General features: G+C 45.9%; 1 long non-coding RNA gene across 1 annotated transcript; it reads right to left on the reverse strand.

Annotated features, from left to right (window-relative positions):
• Positions 1-898: 898 nt before the first annotated feature.
• Positions 899-13,077, reverse strand: LOC142006883 (uncharacterized). The gene is made up of 4 exons (XR_012643841.1): positions 12,778-13,077; positions 3,833-3,954; positions 1,741-2,049; positions 899-1,096 (listed from the first exon to the last, which is right to left on the reverse strand). It is a non-coding gene; the product is annotated as an uncharacterized LOC142006883 (long non-coding RNA).
• Between the last annotated feature and the right edge of the window lie 6,850 nt (positions 13,078-19,927).

Here is a 19,927-nt window from a genome sequence, read left to right on the forward strand (position 1 = left end):
AGACTAGCACGGATTCCTCTCTCTTACTATTGAAGGGATGTGATTTTGAAAGTCAAGTCTTGCAACTGGTCTGCATCTATCCCCTGGTTCGTGAGGAAAAGATTAGCTTAGCCTCCTTGGCTTTGCACTGTTTATGATTTGTTCCTGTTGCTTATCTGAATCACCGAGATAGTGCCTTGCTTATTTTGACTAAGAATTATAGACGTTATAGCATGAAAAGGAAATCAAAAATAGCTTTACAGGACCAATTCAGTATATAAAAAGAAAAGGTTATTGGCAATTAGCACAGATTTTTTTTAAAGTAATTAGCGCTCCTGCCCCGAGAATTAATGAATACTTTTCATTGCGCCCTAAGGGATTGTCAACCCAATAATAATCCATTTCAGATTAATGTGATTCTAAAACTACATTGTGGAAATGCAGGCTGCAAAATGATCACAAACAGGCAATCTTGCAGCAATGAACATGGGCAGAAATTGCTTCCAGAATGAAGGGCCATTAATAATTTCAGATGGGTTAAGTGTAATAAAAGGAACTGCTCCTTCATTAAGGATGAATTCAAATGTGGGTGGAGTAAAACATACACAAAAAGTTGTGAGGCCTAATTCATCCTTGATGTCCATGGGCAAAACACCCAGGAAGCCAGTGGAGTTGCACCTGTGGTGAATTTGGCCTTTGAAATGTGTATGTTAAAACATGGCTGTGAGGCAACTGTCACTCCTGGGCACGACGAGCGCGGGTGTGTTCAGCTACCATCTTGAAGGGGGTTCCATATAACGTGTGGGAATCCCTGAAAATCGCTCAGAGTGCTCAGCTTATTTAAATGACAGGAAAGCAACACTGGAGACAATGGGGTTTTCCCCTGCACGCTTAGTGCTTGCCATAGTTTTAAATGACATGTGAGTTCATACAAAAATGAGTAGTGCTCTCTGTTCCTTCCTGTAACGATTCCTCTTTCGCCTTCCATGGGCCTGAGAAGGGGGTTGGGTAGCAGTATCTGGAAGATTCCCCACATGTGCTGGAAGTCGCTATGTACGGTGATGGTTCTGAATGTGCCGACAACTCATTCATGTTTATCGTGATTGTCTTCTTCCTCCTTGGCATTGTTAAGAGGCAGGATAAACAAGAGTTGCTTGTCAAAGTAAAGCTCTATAAGACAAAGTAGATCAAACAGCATTTCTCCCCATTCCCTCCCACTCAAAGACATCTACAGTCATCCTCTGTTACATACACACAGGCCTGCTCCAGGAGTTGTGACTCAGCCAGAGCCCCACACGCTCGGAGTGAGGTGCTGAAGATTCTTAGGCTTTTGCTATTGTCGATGGCAGCGTGGTGCCATTTTAAAAAACAAATTTTTGTTTCATTCACTGCAACCACCTCCCTAAGCAACGCCCAGCAAAATAAAACAGCTGCACCAGTGATAAAGGGAGTTACTTCACTTGGATTGCAGTTATGCCCAGGGGCTCCACAGAGGTGGGCACCAGGGCACTATTGTAGTAGACACTGCACACACCTGCAATTAAAGGATGCCCGGGGCGCAAAAACCCCTTTCAATCTAAGAATAAAGTGTGGGACAGCCCATGCATATGAGAAAGGAAGGGGAAGAGTGCTAAATGGCAGCAGGACAACTATAATGCATGAATTAAACAGCAGGCCTAGCAACACAAAATGTATCTTCCTCCCCATGGAAAATGACACCTCAAACTGGAAATTAAAATACAGGTGCAAAACAGAACTCACATGTGTGCCCTTTCTCCAGTGCTTGTTATGAAGTGTTCCATGTTACGGCAGAAACTGACCTGGAGGAGGCGTGTGACAGACACAGTAGCGGTGCTCCAATTTTGGAGACTGAGGAGGAGAGGGTGCCAGCACTGGGGAATGTGACGAGGAAGCATGAGCGTGGGGAGAGTGGTACCTTTCCTATTCCTCCTTTCAGAAACTCATCCACTGTGCTGCAGAGCCTGAGTCGTACTGAATGACAAGCACTTGAAGGTGAGAATGTTTATAGTGAAGGCTCCACAATCTGCCTTTACTCTGCCCATCACTCACCTAAGAGAGCAAAAGATGCCCACATCCTATTACAGTTTGAAAGTTTTGACATAATTGATGACAGCTGAAAACAATGTCTTCTACAGATGGTGTGACCATTGTCTGGTGCAGGAAACAAAACAGCTGAGGGTACCACATCCCCTGCCTGGTTAACAAGAAGCTAGCCACAGTCCTCTTAAGCATTCAAGCCACTGGCTCATCATCACAACAAGCAGACTTTATTATGAGATGCTACTGAAAACCCAATTCATAACGTGACCATACCTCCCCCGGCCAAATAGGGGACATGGGGGCATCCCGGCCAAAACAGGATGGATGGTCATTCTACCTGGGAGCCAGGTGGTGGCTTCCCTTTGGGGGCTGCCACCGTGCTGGAGGGGCTGCGTGGGGGCAGCTGCACTTCTCGGCTGTCCCATGACTTGGGGCACTGGGAATAGGGCTACCGCCCCACTAGCAAAACTCCCTGCTTCCACCAGCTGCGGGAAGCTGAGCAGGACCCACACTGATCCAGCTCCTATCAGCTGGGGGGAAGCTGGACAACAGCCACAGGGGTCTGGGTCCCCAGGGGAAGCCAGGCAGCAGCTGCGTGGGTTTGGTCCCCACCAGGCAGGGGAAACTGGGCAGCAGCCATGCAGGTCCAGCCTCCAGCTCCCTCAGTCATGGGGAGCTAGAACCAGTGGCTGCCACGTGCTAAAAAAGCAGAATATGGGGCAATTAGCCCCTTTTGCAAAGTAAGTTGAGATGACAGATGGTGCCCGAAATAAATAGGCCACATGGTCACCCTACAAATTCATCAGATTTAAGGTTCCTCTAGTCTCATGGGATCAGATCAATATACAACTTAGGTCAACACACACACACACAACTTAGCTCTTATCCAAAAATCATAGTGGTAGCCAGTCCTTTAGTAATTAAAAACTAAATGCTTATTAATATACAAAAGAAAGAAAGCAAAGAAGAGCATTATCAAAGAGTTAAAGAGGCACACACAGCAGAATTGATTTTTTAGCGTGCGCAGGGGATGTTAAATGCTAGTTTGTAGAGAGTCTCTCTCACTATAGTTACAATGCGCCCTTAACAATTGCATGTCCTAGTTTGAGTTAATTTCAAAATAGGCTATTGCAGGCTTTGGTGCTACATGTCAAAATACTGTGCCATTTTGAGGCATCCCATAATCCTCTTACAAGGAGGTGTAAGGGAATGCTGAAATAGCACTCTCAGTATTTCGAAAAATATTCTGAAATACCTCGTATTTCATCCCAAAATAGCTCTGCAATGTTAACGTAGCCTCTGTGACTCTGCTAAGCTGGCTGGAGGTCATGCAATCCTTTTGGTCAAAGCTTCCTTCTTAGAAATTCAGTCCAGACCAGATGTGAAGAAGGAAATGACCTAAAGAATTGATGTCACAGTCTCCCACTTAAACCTGCAGCTCAGGTGCATGGCAAATCACTGGCAAAGATGGAGTCTTAAAACTCCAACAAATTGAGCTTGTTTCAGGATTAATTGGCTTGCAGCATATTGGCTAGAGTTTGCCTTGCAGCGTTTTGCTTCTTCTGGCTTATGGCTGTTTTATTTTGGCTGGATCCCGGAAAGCAGGGGCAAGGAGTAAAGACCTGAGATATGCACAGCAGACCCATCAGTCTCACAGCCCAGACTACATGCTGGTGGGCTCCGGTCACATAGTATGTTGGGGTGCTGTTAGGGACTGGCTTGTTGGGCCCTTGTTTTGAAACAAGGTTAGTTTGATTGTTGGTTTATGGTGAAAGCCAGCATGCTTACTTACAGCATAGGAAGGTTGGCAACCCTTATCACAGGACATGATGGGACAAGCAGTCATTTCCTCCACGCTTTTGGAAAGTCTCCAGGACAGGGACATTGGCAGGGCTCCATCTAATTGTTTCCATCCTTGAAAGGAATACATTTTGTTAGGTGAACCAAGGCAAGTGTGGATGTGCATCACCAGTTAAACACAGGCTGCTGGCTGTGGGCGCTCTGCTAATCAGCTGGGCAGCACCTAAATCTCTCCTGGGCGGCCACCCACATGCTCAGCTTACAGGGAACACTGGTCATTGGGTGTGTTCTAGTCTCTCCAATAGCCCATTGTGAGAACTGAGTGCCCTTAAAAGGCCCCCAGCACCAATTTGGCCACTGCTGCTGGAAATCTGTCTGAGGTGAAGGCAGAGAGCAGATATCACCCAGGCATCACAACATGTTTCAGATACAAGGACACAGCCAATCATTATAACCTCTGACACAAAGCGGATATGTTCATATAAAGAGGAAGCTCATCTTTAGCAATCCATATCTTCTCCACTGATCATTTAAATGACATACTTTGTACAAGGTTTGTTGCAATTATCTTAACAGTGGCAGCAATGATGCTATAAATGGATATGCTCCTTTCATATGGCATCACAGATGCGAAATATTTTATAAGCATGGCAATGCGCTTCTTGCCTTTGGAATGAATAGGTAATGTCTTATCCTGCTTTGGTAAATGGAATAATCTCACTGTCATTGCCTAACTTAACAGGACCCATTACAGGTAGCGCAGGCCTATAATTAGAGTTGCCTAACATTTTGCCTATACAGCCTATAATTAGAGTTGCCTAACATTTTCCAGCGTAAGGCCCTCTTTTCAGTTTCTTATAACTTTGCCAAATGTAAACAATTTGAGCTTTCAGTAGTCTGCCTGAGACTGACTTTTTTGGGATGTTTCAGTTAAAGCAGACTAGCTAGTTCAGAGAATGCGTCAAATGAAAAAATATACTTTTGCCCTTCTTAACAAAACCCCCAGCCATTCCATTCAGAAAGTAGCACCTCTGTGCTTTTCAGCAGGGGGCTTCCAATTTGGTGGGGCAGTCCACTCTCCTAGGGGAGGAGCCCTCTGTTGGCCCTGTGAAACTCTGCCTAGATTTGCCCAAGTTATAAGCCAATGAATTTTTTTCTTTTGCACGTATGTGGCTGAGGCTTGTGAAGAGCTTGACAGCTGAATTCTCCAAAGTGTCATCTGTGCTGGGCACGCTCCATCCCCTCACAGTTTCTCCAGGCCAGCCAGGCTGGACGTGCTCTATTCCCACACAGCGACTGAGTATTGGCCATCCCATCCACACGCAAGCCCACCGAGGGGGAAACAAAAGGGGAGGTTGCCCCCAGGGCCAGGCATTTCAAAGGGGCTTGGCTCTCTGGCCATCACCAGTGCTACTTTGGCACTGGCCAGAGCTCCAGACCCTGTTGAAGTGCGGCAGCCATGCGGCTCCACCTGCACGTGGCTTTGAGGGATTGGGGGAGCACTGCGTTTTGAGTGGCATGGAGATCGACCACCCTGAGCCACCTTTCACCTTCACCCCGCCCCTTCTGGGGTGAGAGCTGCCCCCCCGCACCTTGCCCCAGGCACTGCAGCAGCTGTCGGCCCCACTGTCCCCATGGGTGCAGCAGCTGAGCGGGAAGGACTCTTTCTACAGTTGCACTTACAGGCACATGGGCACAGGAGTCATGAACCCCTGCTGGCACCATGCAGTGTAGAGGAGAAGGTGACTGACTTCACTGTAGAGGGTCAAGAGCTGGACCTGGTGTGGAGGGGTGGTGAAGAGGTCAAATGGGACTAGAAGCAAGAACTAGGAGCTGCTGTGGAGCTGGAAGCAGCAGGTTAGTCCATCTCGTCCTGCAATCCCCTGCCTCATCCACTACAAACTTTCCACCTTCAGCAATAAATGAGGAAGGGATAATACAAATTTCAGTCTCATCCACTAGAAAACTGTTTTGTTCCCCGGACACATCCAGCCTGTGCTCTGGATGGAGGCAGGAGTCCTGCAGAAAAAAAATTGTATGTGATGGACCCTGGAGTTAATATCAGGTGGGAAGTGCACCAGTCACAGATACCAGGTTCTTTACTGTTGTGGCTATGTAAGGCAGTGGTAGTGATAAGGTTGGTGAAACACACAGAACATAACATGTAGCCTTTATTTAAAAGCAAAATAAATCAAAGCATAAGCATAATTGCATAAGAACGGATACATATAACACACTGCCCCTTACACACTACCCAGTTTCATCCTGAGGCGGGTACACAAGAAACCAGTCTGCAGTGCTGACACGCTGACAAGCCCATGCATAGTTAATTTGTGAAGACTGATAACAGCATAGACAGAAGGAAAGAACAAGCGAATAGAGATCACCACAAGAGAGCTTCTTCGTACTCAGGCTCCTACCATTTCGTCATCTCTCTGATCCCAACTAGCAGCTGGTCTGACCATCTTTTATGCATGCCTCCCCCCCACACACAGTCAGGACAATACATCATAAATGTTCCGCACCTGTCCATGTGCAGCATTTCAGTTAACCCCAGTTACATTTCTGCACTTAGAACCTCATTTGTGTCAATTAACAGCCCCATAATTTTTATGTCATTGTGGTCTCTCCGTGTTTACATATAGCCAGAAATCCCCTAGAGATCTGTTATGTTAAGCTTCTGTGGTGTAATTGTTTATCACAACCTACACATTGCAGAATTTTATACCACAGGTCAAGCACCTGTGCTAAACTTTTCACTACCCCTTACTAAATCCTCAGCCTGCTGCAAACCCTCCAGCCTCACACTGTGTTCTCCTACTTCAGCTGTCTGATGTTACTAAAAACAATCTTGCACATGAGGTATAATCTGAGTTGCTCCTATGGGATCAGACCGTGGGTCACAAGGCACCGGTGAGTATGTAATTAATAACTGCATAATATATTTTACTGAGCCATGTCTGGACCTCCATGGTGTACAGCATCGGCCCAAAACGGAGAGTTTTCAGTTCAGCATACAAGTTCTGTGTTAACATATCACTGTGGGAGCTGGAGACCTACCAAAATGTTAGACAGAAAACCACACCCCTTTGAAAAGAAGTGCCTTAAAAAGATTCTGGGCAATGGATGACAAAACTGCATCACTAGCAAAGAGAGCTGAGACATCGCCAACCAGCTCTTTGTGTCCACTGGAGTCAGAAGGAAACATTGGCCATATAGGTGGGGAGGGCTAGGCCGGATGGCAAGTCAGACTCCCACCCGAAGCTTTCAAGTTGAAACCAACAGGCGTGAAGAAAACCCATGAAAATAACCCGGGGGGGTGTGTGTGTGTGTGTGTGTGTGTGTGTGTGTGTGTGTGTGTGTGTGTGTGTGTGTGTGTGTGTGTGTGTGTGTGTGTGTGTGTGTGTGTGTGTGTGTGTGTGTGTGTGTGTGTGCGCGCGCGCACATCTTGACACCACAGACCAAATGAAAGCAGCAGCAAAGGACTGAGAGGCATGGAAGAGGTGACTTACCATCTGGCGCGCCCACACTGGCTTCAGAAGCAGGGCTGTCCTTAGAGGGCTGGGGAGCCCTTGACAACCCCATCCCTGGCCCAGGCCCCACCACTAGCACCACCGTGCCTCTTCTTGTCCCTGCTGTGCCCTGTCCCCGTTCCAGCTCCATCCCCAAAGGATCCTCCCCTGAGTGACCCTGGGAGCCAGTGGAGCAGAGCGGGGCTGGGGCTGGGCTGCTCTGCTTCCTGCAGTGGCTGGGGAGTGCGGGGGAGGGCCCAACCTCTGCTGCTGTTGACAGGCCCCCTGCTAATTCCCTGGGCTGCCCCTGGCCCTGGACTTCTGCATCGCTCTGAAGCACGGGGTGTCCCAAAGTGCACAGTCTGGGGAACTTGACCCGAACTGTCCTATGGAAGTCATGGTTCTAACTGGCAGGAGGCAACTGTAATGCATATCCATAGAGGGCTTATTTAAAGTTGCACAGACAATGCTAATTCTGGTATTTCCTAACTTTTGAGAGTTTGGACTCTACAGCTTTAATTATGTTCCAGTAATATAGGTTTTATTTTTTTAAAAAAGCTTAAAAATTTAAAACCAACAACAAAGCTGCATCATGTAGGACCACATGGATACTCATATGCATCATCAGCAGACCTGGGGACAGGGGGGCTTTATATGTACTGTACAACCCCCTACACTTGCTATTATCTCTAACACCCACTGAAATGGTAAATAAAGACTCTGTGCTAGGTTTCTCAGCCCTTTGTAGGGTGGGGGCACGGTGCAGACTGAACCTTTATCTGTGCTCAACGATTAGCCCAAAATTAAGCTTGTTGGTAGAGAAATGGAGGGAAATGTCACAGAAGAAAAACCTTTTTTCCACTCTAGGAAACCTTTTGAATTCAATTTTTTAAAACTGACTCTAGTTAGTTGTGGCATTGTTATTGCACATTACTGAATTATTTCATTTTCGGATATTTGGTTTTCCTAATTACCATGTTCTAGTAAATTTATTTTATGCTAACAACCTTAACTCCAAGTTAACATTTTTATTTTGTATCTGAACCTTGGTGTAGATGAAATTGCTACAATCCATTAGCTGGGATGGATTTGGGCTGGAATCTTCTGTGGATATTTTGTATGACACTCAGGCCTTTGCTTTTTGCACAGCAATGAACTTCCAATTATTCACTAAAAATGTGTAGTTGCCATTCACTTATTTCACAAACAGCTGGCCCCATAAGAACATAAGAATATAAGAATGGCCATACTGGGTCAGACCAAAGGTCCATCCAGCCCAGTATCTCGTCTGCCGACAGTGGCCAATGCCAGGTGCCCCAGAGAAGGAGAACAGAAGACAATGATCAAGTGATTTATCTCCTGCCATCCATCTCCTGCCCTTGTACTGAAGGCTAGGGCACCATACTTTACCCCTGGCTAATAGCCATTTATGGACCTAACCTGCAAAAATTTATCGAGCTCTTTTTTAAACCCTAATAGAGTCCTGGCCTTCACAGCCTCCTCCGGCGAGGAGTTCCACAGGTTGACTGTGCACTGTGTGAAGAAAAATTTCCTTTTATTAGTTTTGAACCTACTACCCATCAATTTCATTTGGTGTCCCCTAGTTCTTGTATTATGGGAAAAGGTAAATAATTTTTCTATATTCACTTTCTCCACACCATTCATGATTTTATATACCTCTATCATATCGCCCCTCAATCGCCTCTTTTCCAGACTGAAAAGTCCCAGTCTCTCTAGCCTCTTCCCATATGGGACCCGTTCCAAACCCCTAATCATCTTAGTCGCCCTTTTCTGAACCTTTTCTAATGCCAATATATCTTTTTTGAGGTGAGGAGACCACATCTGCACACAGTACTCAAGATGTGGGCATACATAGTTTTATATAGGGGAAGTATGATATCTTTTGTCTTATTATCGATCCCTTTTTTAATAATTCCTAACATCCTATTTGCTTTACTAACTGCCGCTGCACACTGCGTGGATGTCTTCAGAGAACTATCCACTATAACTCCAAGATCCCTTTCCTGATCTGTCGTAGCTACATTTGACCCCATCATGTAGTACGTGTAATTTGGGTTATTTTTTCCAACGTGCATTACCTTACACTTACCCACATCAAATTTCATTTGCCATTTTGCTGCCCAGTCACTCAGTTTGCTGAGATCTTTTTGTAGTTCTTCACAATCTGTTTTGGTTTTGACTGTCCTGAACAACTTGGTGTCATCTGCAAACTTTGCCACCTCACTGCTTACCTCATTTTCTAGATCATTGATGAACAAGTTGAACAGGATCGGTCCCAGGACTGACCCCTGGGGAACACCACTAGTTACCCTCCTCCATTGTGAAAATTTACCATTTATTCCAACCCTTTGTTTTCTGTCTTTTAACCAATTCCCGATCCATGAAAGGATCTTTCCTCCTATCCCATAACCGCCTAATTTACATAAAAGCCTTTGGTGTGGGACCGTATCAAAGGCTTTCTGGAAATCTAGGTATATTAAAAATACCTCTTCACTGGGAGCAGTGGGAGAGATAGGTAATAGAGATAGGTAGAGGTAAAAGCTGTAGGTAGGTAGTAGAGATAGGTAGAGATAAAAGCTGACCTTGGAATAGAATTTATCCTGTAACTTGAATTACATATTTGCCCCATACCAAACAGTCTGCTAACTCAAGTTAGAGCTGCCAGTAGCTGTGACTAGTACAGATCAGCCAGGCCCAAACATAAAGACAGCAGCAAGTACAAAAGGGATCATGTGTGCCAGCAGCCATCCCATGCAGTTGTGGTTGAGCAGGTTTTGGTTTCATCCAAGCTGTGTACAGTCACCGTACAAACGTATTTAATTGAGAGACACCCACACAGTGTTTTTGCGGATTACCTCCATGACAAACATCTCAGTTGCTACCACACATAATGAACGTGCTCCGGGGCAGCAAAACAAATACCTTGCATCACCTCAGCTTAGTCGGAATCACCATCCTTGATGAGGCATATTTGACTGCATTAGTAGGACTATGGCCAGCAGAGATCTAGGGAAGTGATTGTTCCCCTTTATTTCACACTGACGAGGCCACATTTGGAATACCGGAACACTCATTACAAAAAGAATGTGGACACACTGGAGAGCGTCCAGTGGAGGGCAACAAAAATAATTAGGGAGCTGGAGCACATGACTTATGAGGAGAGATTGTGGGATTTAGGCTTATTTAGTCTATACAAGAGAAGACTGGGTGGTGGGGGGGCGTTGATAGCAGTCTTCAACTCTCTGAAAGTGGATTACAAAGAAGATGGAGAGAGGCTGTTCTCAGTGGTGTCAGATGGCAGAACAAGGAGCAATGGTCTGAAGTTACAGAGGGAGAGGTGTAGGTTGGATATTAGGAAACACTATTCTGCCAGGAGGGTGGGGAAGCACTGGAATGCATTATCAAGAGAGGTGGTGGAGTCTCCATCCCTAGAGGTTTTTATGTCCCAGCTTGACAAGGTCCTGGCTGGGATGACTTAGTGGGAATTGATCCTGCTATTAGCAGGGGGCTGGACTAGATGACCTCCTGAGGTCCCTTCCAGCCCTAGGATTCTGTGGTGGTGTTAAGCCACAGGAGACTGTTTCTTCTCCCTCCATGTCTTCCTCCCTCCCACTGCTGTCACTGAGTAGTGCTGCTTTCTCTCATCAGAACCCTGTTCTCCTCTCTGCCATGGTCTGGGTCAGGGACAAAGCTGTGCTAAACCAACTGATGAACCTGCATTGACAGCACCTACTACTGCCCTTAATACTGAGGCCAAGTGTAGTTCCTTTCGCCCCATTGCACAGGTGCTCAGCAGACGGCTGGGGGAGGGGAGAATGGCAGTAGATGGCCGGGTGTTTTCAGCAGTGGAGGACACTGACTGGCTTTAGGCAATTGATAAGATGAGACCCAGGTGCTTCAGAACAGTGCTGGTTGGTGGGTATTTATTTAGCAGAGCACATCCAGCTTCCAAAGAGTCCTATGCACATCAGGAAATAGTACTGTGTTTAAAAAGGGTTTCACCTTTGAGTCAGTGGTTGATAGTGAACCACATTTTAACCAGTACAGTGGTGAAAGTAAGTGGGTGTGCCCTGGTGCACAGCTCTGACAAGAGCTGGCTGAACTGCATCAAAAGCCAGCTGGGAGCTATTTAAAGAGCTGGCAGGGACCCAGGTTCTGATTCGACAGTGTTTCTCAACCTTTTTTTTATTTTTTAAAGTACTCCCTTTTAAAAAAAAATTAGAAGTACCCCCCCCCCCGAGTACATACAATTTTCAGACACACATTTTTTGTACGACTGCAACACATTGGTTTAAGGAACTTAATTGTAACTGGTGGTTGGAAGAGATTGCCTATAGGCAAAAAACTCACCTGTGCAAAAAGGAAAAATAAAATTAAATGAACATAAAATGTCCAATTTTTAATGCATAAAAAAGGTTGAAAAACATTGAGTTAATGAAGCCCCTGGAAGAGCTCTATGTAGCCCCAGAGGTATACGTACCCCTGGTTGAGAACCACTGTGACTGAGCAGCACCTGTAAGAAATTTTAAGTTACTTTCACCCTGACCCTAACTATTTGGCATCCTGGTCCACGAAGATGTGGGTTAGGAAGCAGCACCATGTGGGCTGGCATGAGTACTAAAAATCAGGTTTCCTGGTACACACAAAGCCTGTTAGACATGTACCACGGTGGGAGAGGGGGAGTAGGCATGTCAGTCAGCCACTGCTGTGAGCCGCTGTACAACACCTTCTGCGTACATGCCTGTTATGCCTAGCTGCTCCCACGGCCCATTGGAGCCATTGTCTGCCTTCTCAGCGTGGGTGTTACTGCTGTTAAGCAATTCGCTTAATGCCTCCTCTGCTCCTCCTGGCTTAATTTGAATTGCTCCATCAGCATCTCTAAGAGAGGCCCTGTGCTGCAGCAGAGCTTTGACTGCAAGGACCAGAGGCGCAGGAGGGAAGCTGCCTTTGTTCTTTTTTCCTGATGCGGTTAATGGCTACCAGCCTCTCTTCAGGCAAATCATGTAATTTCTGGGTGCCTCAGTTTGCCCATCAGCAGGCAAAGGGGAGGGACTGTAGCACCAGGCTGCATAAAAAAGGTTGGCGCTCTTCTGAAATTCAAGCCCGGCTCTCCACAGCAACGACAGCCGTCCTCTTCTGCTCAACCGAAGCCAGAATAACTCCCGAGTCCTGTGCTGTAGCTTGGATTTTATTTATTTACTGTGCTGATCCTCTGGCAGGCTGACTGAAGTTTGTTTAAATAATGGAGCATGCAGCTCTCTCAGAAACAATACAAAGCATCACAACAGCTTTCTCTGGGCTCAGGCATGTTGCTATAAATGCTGCAACTTCAGCCCCAGAAAGTGCCAGCCTCTTACAGCCTCTGTTGGCCTTGGGCTTTGGCCCCCAGCCCCTGAGCACTTACCTGCTGCTGTCACTGTGTGCAGACTGTTGTCATGGTACTCAGAGAGGTTACTTGAAAATTCTGCTGGGAGCCACATTCATTCTTTCTCTTGGACTTAACGAAGAGAGCTGCCTGGCAGGTCCTCTGCCGTAACCCCCCAAACCAGCACTAGGCTGGCAGCTGCTGAGCTTAGCCTGTCAAAGTGCTGGGAAATGCCTTGAGCTTGCACGGTGCCATCTACATGCCTCAGCTGTCCCAGGAGCCATCCGCCTGTTGGGTGTGTTGGGCGATAGCTGCAGAAAAGTCTTCGCTCTGAGACAGCTGAAACCACATTTTGCACTGGCCTGTCAGCAGTGGAGGCCGATAGCGGGTGCAGCTGTTGCTTTGTTGCCCCACCTCCATTTCCTACGGCAGACCCTTCTCTTCGGGACTAAGCCTTCTACTCCGGAAATCATTGCTAGACACTGGGGTAAGGGCCTGAAAAACCCCTGACTCCCCAGCCTGTGCAACAGCTCACAGCTGATTGACTAACCTGAGTATACCAGTCGCAGCTTAATGAACTGGCTTGCAAAAGTCTTTAAAGCAGGAGACACAGAAGAGACAAAGGCCCCTCATGTACCTTGTATCTTTTTTTTTTTTTTGTAATGGATTGGTGGAATTATCACGATTTCTCAAGAGGAGACTTTTTTTGTGTATTGTCTTGTCTTTTTACCCCATGTACATCAATAAAAGAAACAAAGTGCTGTGCTTAAATTAAACTACACTTATGTGAAATGTTATATACTGGGTATTCAGTATTGCCAGGAAAAGAGTGTGTGTTATTGTCTTATGTGTCATCACAATACTTAGATGGCACCATGCTCACCTTTACATATTATGTTGTGCTATTTAGTGTACGTTTAGTTCATATTACTTCAATATTTTGCTTTACAGGATTAATATAGTCTTTTGAAGACATACACAAGAGGTTAAAGTTGAAGCTGCAGGTGAAACACTAGTTAAAGCATTTCTAAGAGGTGCTCACCCACAGAGAAAAGCAGCAGAAACAATATGTCAAGCGTATTTTTTACTTGTACGGGGGTGCTCACTCACATAGGTGAATAGTCTCAGGGGGTGGCTGTGTTAGTCTGTAGCTTCACAAACCAACCAAACAAAAAAGCAAACAAACAAGCAGTCCTGTAGCACCTGAAAGACTAACGATTTTACTTATTTGATAATGAGCCCTCGTGGGTAAGACCCACTTCATCACATGCGTGACTCCATGGAGGATCTTGTCCCTTTGTGTCAGACACTCCCTGTTATATTCCCTGTCACAGTGACCCACTGCTTATATTGACAACACCTTGCTTGTGAGCAATTAAGCTATGGAGCAATTGAAGAGTTCTGCACTTAGAAGCAGGGTATCTGTCAGTTTTAGTGGCACTCTGAGTTGCAACAACAGAGCCATTAAGCAGAGCTGGGGCACAGGGTGGTGTTGCATTAGGTGCTCGCCCACACACAAGACTCTTAGATCTAATTTCAGGTCTGTTAGCTTTGACGTTGTCCCTTTCAACGCCATTATAATTGTGCCTGTTAGAACACCACCTCTTTATCCCACTTAATGTATTGTGGAGCTCACAATGGTGTTTATAATGACAGCTGACAGATTCCCTGTCTTCCCAGATATGTTTCTGTTTGTTGCAGGTGTTGCTAATCTGATAATGTTGTCGGCTCTGTGGCACACACTTTTGTCTCTGCCAAGTGACAAGCAGTAGCATGTACCCTGCTTTCTGGCACGTCCCTTTTAAGCTTCTCGCTGGTACTCACCTCCTGAGTTTATCCAAGTGGTTCTGGCTGCCTTGTGCTGCAGTGGCAGGTTGGTCACATGGCAGGATGTGCAGTGGCATTCACAGGTAGTGACTAGCATCAGGCGTACCTCATTATTCTGTCACCGAGTCGGCCCTGAAATTAACAGGAGCCAAGAGCAGTCACCTGACATTGATCACAGTTTGATTCCTATTGATTAGTTTGCCAAATCTGTGACAGAAAACAAGCTATACTAGATGGCAAACATGAGCGGGTGTAGTCCTCTCATCCAAATGTCACCGGTAGCATGTAACGTCCATGAAGGAAGCAGCATTCCCTCTTGTAATTGGCTTCTGCATAAATCTTAAATTCGGGCTAATGAGTAAGAGTCATGTAAAAGAGTCATGGTCAAATGCATGTATAGATCGGAAGTGAGGAAACTTGAAACTTCAGTATCACAGCCACAGGTTTCTGCAGCTTGCACTAAAGAAGAATCCTCTGTAGCTAGGTCTGAGCACATGCGTTAGCCCAGTGTGTTGAATCTGCTTTCTGCTTCACAAAATCATCCCAAGAGTCTGAAGGCTGCTGCAGAGTAAGTCCTCCCCAGTGACCTTGCTGTCTGAAGTCATGTGCAACTGCAGTTAATAAAAAATGGCACCAGCTATGAGACTTGAACTCCTGTGCACTTCAGATACCTGGGATGAAATCGTCTCACACAGGGAGCATGGAACTAGCTTAGTGTGTGATAAGAACCTCCTTGAACAGGTGGTCTTGACAATAACACAGTTTCCTACTCTGGCACCTCTGAAGGCTGTCTCCCTAACTGAAGTTGTACAAGCTACATTTATGGTTCTGAAGATCCTGAGTTCAGTCCCTGCTGAAGATGGTAGCCTGTTACAATGGGTTAAGTTTTAGCAGTATATTTAAAGTTGCCACATACCCTGGAGGATATCACAGCATGCCACACTTCCTCTTGACTCATTCTCTCATACACACAGACATGAAGTAGGTGCAGAGAAGAGAGAGAATTAGCAAGGTTAGACTCAAGCAGCAACAACGCTGTGTTTACGTTAGATGTGATTTGTTGTTAGTTAAGTAAACAGCTTATTCAAAAGTCTGTTTCAGCATCACTGAAATGAAAGTTGGTATCAGAAATGTTAGGCACAGATTGATGGTAAATCCAGAGAAGGACAACTGGCCTGCAACTGTCCGATGAAAGACACCGACCACAGCAAATTGGCAGCAAAAATGGCTGCTGCAGAACCCTGGGAACCACAACACACATGCTCCACCTGCCTTAAAAAGTCACAGGGGATGCTGAGGAGAATGGGAGAAGACTCAGACAGCAATTTGAAGTACATAGCAGAGCTAGTAAGATGGAAACCAGCAAAAGAAATGGTTTCTTTTTTAAAAACAAATAGTGTCTGGGTTTCAAAGTGCTGCCTTCCAAAACATGCAGGGTGGTAAGGAAGGAAAGAAAGGTTTTAGGAAGTCATGAAAAGGTGTGAGGACCAGTGTGTCCCTAAAGAAACCACCCATGAAAGATCTATCATCTGTATAAGGGCCTGGAAAATGGTGAAACTGAGGCATTTTTGAAGACTTAAAAAGCTACTCTTGTTAATTTGGAATATTCAGGCTGTACCCCTGAAGACCAAATAACGAGGAGTCCTGAGGCACCTTAAAGATGAACAGACTTATTTGAGCATAAGCTTTCGTGGATAAAACCCACTTCATCAAACGCGTGGGTTTTACCCCTAAAAGCTTATGCTCAAATAAATCTGTTCGTTTTTAAGGTGTAACAGGACTCCTTTTTGTTTCTGCAGGTACAGACTAACATGGCTACCCCACCTAGGCTCAAGACCAAATAAGTTGGAGCTGCAAAAATAAAGAGGTCAAAGAAAGTCAGAGCCAGCCCAACGGGGCCTGGCCGGTGGGCAGGGCCCAAGGCAGCACGCTGACAATGGGGCCTTGCTGGTGGGCGTACGGGACCCTAAAGGCGCAAGATGAAAGGCAACCACCTTGCTTTCTTTGCCCTAAGGCCAGGCCTGAAGAAAGTCTACTCAGGGGTAAGGGCCTGAACAAAAGGAATAAGCCAATGCCAAGAAACAGAACAATCAGGCATGCAAATTAAGGCCCCAGTGAGATGCAGAAAGCAAGTAATTGTAAACACCAGAGTAAAGCAAGTAATGAAAAACCATACGGAAAATCCAAACAGAAAGGAAACAAGGAATAACATCAACAATTTAGGGGCTGGCATGAATATAGAAAAGGTCCACAGAGCAAGCACTGCTCCTTTGCAGAAATGTGAAGACATGTTGGAAAATACAGACATTAAGATAGAACGTGAGAGTTCCTGAAATGAAAGGAATAAGCTAGTTATAAATGCAAAGAAGGAAGCTGCAAACTTTTCAAATATGGTTAATGAAGATGTTTACAAATAGTTTTTGTAATGTTGGACTAGAGTGATGCAGGAGGACAAGTGAACATAGTAGTGCAAAATGAAGCAGATTAGGTTCAAATATAAAACACGAAGAGTCAATAGTGGTGGACAATTACAATTTTGGCTAAGTCTGGAAGTGTCACTCTACTATAAAGGCTAATGAGTGCAAGAGGTGTTGCGGTGTACACAGAAAAGCAACCAGTCTTGAGATTACTAACACAAGGTACTTGGCCTAGTTGAGAGGGTATACACCAGTAAGAGTGAGAATAATAACTAGTGACAAGCCAGTACCAGATATGAGTGGAATAGCAGTGTCATTCTGAAGGCCTGCTTACAGGAAAGAGGCACCCCCAATGAAATACTAGATACAGTTACAAGAGGACGTGAAGCCCATTCTGTGTGCCAGCTGGTAAACATTCCACTAACCTTAAATAAAGAGGCCAAATGAAGAGGTGCAGATGGCATTGTACATAGACTGCAAGAGCCAAAAGGCTGGGTTCACAGCTTAGAATTTTAGGGGAAAAAAGGAATGGGACCAGATCTTTCACTGACTCCAAGAAACAGCACCAAAACATTACAAGGAAACATTTCAAACTCGCTGTGAGGAGCCAAACGTTTCCCAGAAGGGGCAATGGTCAAATTCTCCAGTAAATCAGATCCATTGGCAGGGACCTGACATATTTCTTTGGTCACAGAAAGCTCCAGGATGTGCACTGCCAGCCCACCATGTGGCTTCTTAAGATTGTCTTGCAGCACACATTTTGGCCCTGAAAGGTTTTTCATGACACAATGTCCCAAGTGCAAGTAGGTCTTACCACCAGATACGGAAGTGCACACTGACAACTTAACTCACCATAGCAACATCGCTGCTGAATGTTACAAACTTGGGAAAAAACAAGAAGTCCTGTGGCACCTTATAGGCTGACGGATATTTTGGAGCATAAGCTTTCGTGGGTAAAGACCATCTGACGAAGTGGGTCTTTGCCCAGGAAAGCTGATGCTCCAAAATATCTGTTAGTCTATGAGGTGCCACAGGACTTCTTGTTGTTTTTGAAGATACAGACTAACTCGGCTACCCCTCCGACACAAACATGGGAGAACACTAGAACACACAGGAGGACACAAGCTTAAACCAAGCAGAGCCAGATATCAATTCCAAACAACGTAATGGTTATTTAGCAGAGAAAGGGGCCACAAAAAGGAAAATGGCTGATAAGCAGTGTTCCCTGTAAGCTGAGCACTTGGGCGGCTGCCCAGAAGAGAGTCAGGGGCCGCCCAGTTGATTAGTAGAGCATCCACAGCCATACAGATTGGGCAGCAAGTGGGTCTGTTAGTGGTGCACAACCACACATGCCTCAGGACATGTAACAAAATTTATTCTGCACATTGATGAAAGAAAATAGAGGGAAGGTTGCTGATTAGTCTAAGATTACAGCCATATGGAACATGCAGAGACCTCGAAACGTACGCAAAGGAACCTAGAGTTTGCGAGGTGTATTGAAACAGGCTAGTAAGTCCACCATGCAGCTCAAACACCTCACCTAAGAAAGTCCATTCACACAGGTACATAGCAGGCCCCGACTGAAAGTGCGTATTGACATAATTGCCAGAGCATATTCACATAAAAAGAGGTCAAGTTTTCCTTCAACGGAACAAAAGGAGGGTTGGGAGCCATACTGCTACAAAGGCAAGGACTGATGGGCTGCCTGTCGGGTATGCTGTGAAAGCTCTGCCAATGATAGAGAATGTGCTTCTGCTACCTGAGATAGAGATGCGAGGCCATGCGTGTAGCTGCAAAAAATTTCCAATTTTCTCTATAGTCCCAGCTATGCTGCTGCAGCTGACGGTAAATCACTGATTGCAATAAACAAGAAAGGACATCAAGTAGCACCATTGGAGATACAGTGATTGCTTTTGAAAGTACAGTAGCATGAAATAACTCTGGAGTTCCTGCTAGGCTGTCACCCAGTAATTGCAGATGCCCTGTCGAACTTGTATGTTTGGCTTGATGAGCCATAATCACATGATTTGGAACAAGCAGAAGAAGCATGTGTGAACTTGATAAAGCATCATGTGCTTTACCACCAGCAATAAGGGGTGAGTTGGGAAGAGAAACAGTCAAAGATTTCCCACCATCACCACCCATGCACTCCCAGTCAGAGGGGGATCTTTGAGTGACACATAGCTGACTTCATCACGATCAAGTGTTGGTAGCCCACAGGGTATTCTAGCAGCTCCCTGGCTGGCTCAGCACTCCCTGTGGGACCACTGCAGCTGGTTTAATGTGGCGCAGCCATCAGGGCAAAGCTGGTGTAGCTGAGGGCCCAGCCCAAGAATCTCAGACTTGGGTGTAGTTTAGGGAGAGTGGTGGTGGCATGTGGTTTGGGAGGTTATAATTTTTATTGCATCTCTACACATGCACTGAAGGCTAAAGCTGTGTGCAGTCTGGTGGGCCTGTCCACCAGCTGTGGAGGGGGTGGGGACAGGGAGAGGGAGAACAAACAGCCTTACCCAACTCTGTGTGAGCCTGCCATACTGGTTCTTAGTCCTCTCCCACACAGGCACCAGCAATAAGGCAAAGTAACCATCTTGAACTAGATTCATACTGCAGCATCCTCCACCTCCCTGTAGCTCAAAGGTCCCAGGGGAACCACAGGCCTGTCATGCCCTGTTGCAGCCTTTTCTCCTCCTTCTCCCTCTCCTACAGAGCTGGGGCCTTTTACCTTCCAGCTGGGAATCTGAGCCAGCGCTGGGCATTAGCTGCTGCTTAGCTAGCTCAGCTGGTTCCCAACACCAACCGACTGGACTTCTGTTTAGGGAAGGGCTTGTTGCCCCCATCACCTCTGGCCCTTAAAGGGACAGACCACCCTGCTGTGATGTGTCGCTATTTTCTCCCTTAAATGTTCTCATAGGTTGCTTTCAAATCGTGGCTTCTCAGACGTCACT

Source organism: Carettochelys insculpta, chromosome 1 (assembly GCF_033958435.1).
Source record: "Carettochelys insculpta isolate YL-2023 chromosome 1, ASM3395843v1, whole genome shotgun sequence".
Taxonomy (NCBI): Eukaryota; Metazoa; Chordata; order Testudines; family Carettochelyidae; genus Carettochelys; species Carettochelys insculpta.